The sequence below is a fragment of the Nanorana parkeri genome, unplaced genomic scaffold, assembly GCF_000935625.1.
Source record: "Nanorana parkeri isolate BGI_ZX_2015 unplaced genomic scaffold, ASM93562v1 scaffold2537, whole genome shotgun sequence".
Lineage (NCBI taxonomy): Eukaryota > Metazoa > Chordata > Amphibia > Anura > Dicroglossidae > Nanorana > Nanorana parkeri.
The window spans coordinates 134,456-134,964 of NW_017308805.1; positions in this window are offsets into that span (position 1 = coordinate 134,456).

A 509-nucleotide genomic window follows, 5' to 3' on the forward strand; every position below is an offset into this window, starting at 1 on the left:
GCTGCAGGCAGGAGGAAGCATTTCCTCAGTCTCCCCTCCCCCAGTGATCAGTCTGCTGCAGGCAGGAGGAAGCATTTCCTCAGTCTCCCCTCCCCCAGTGATCAGTCTGCTGCAGGCAGGAGGAAGCATTTCCTCAGTCTCCCCTCCCCCAGTGATCAGACTGTAACTTTGAATCCAGTCACAAGGTGAGAGGCTGCAGCAGGGGCTGATCCGTGTCAGACATTTGTGAACACAGCCAAGCGCTGCGCAGACAGCGGGATTTCATGAATGTGTCACCTCTGAGCCGGACCCTGATGAAGGAACGGGACACTATGGGGGTTAAAACTGAACTCCAGACACAGAACCCTTCATTTGGATATATTCCCGAGTATCCCGGGAAGGTGATTGGTTCTCTTTGTTCGGATCTCTCAGGTGTCGGCGCCGTCAGGATGTGAAGATCCAACGATATCAGCGTTCTAACAATGAACTGGCAGGATTTGGGCTGCGATGTTCTGCGGCCGGGGTGTATG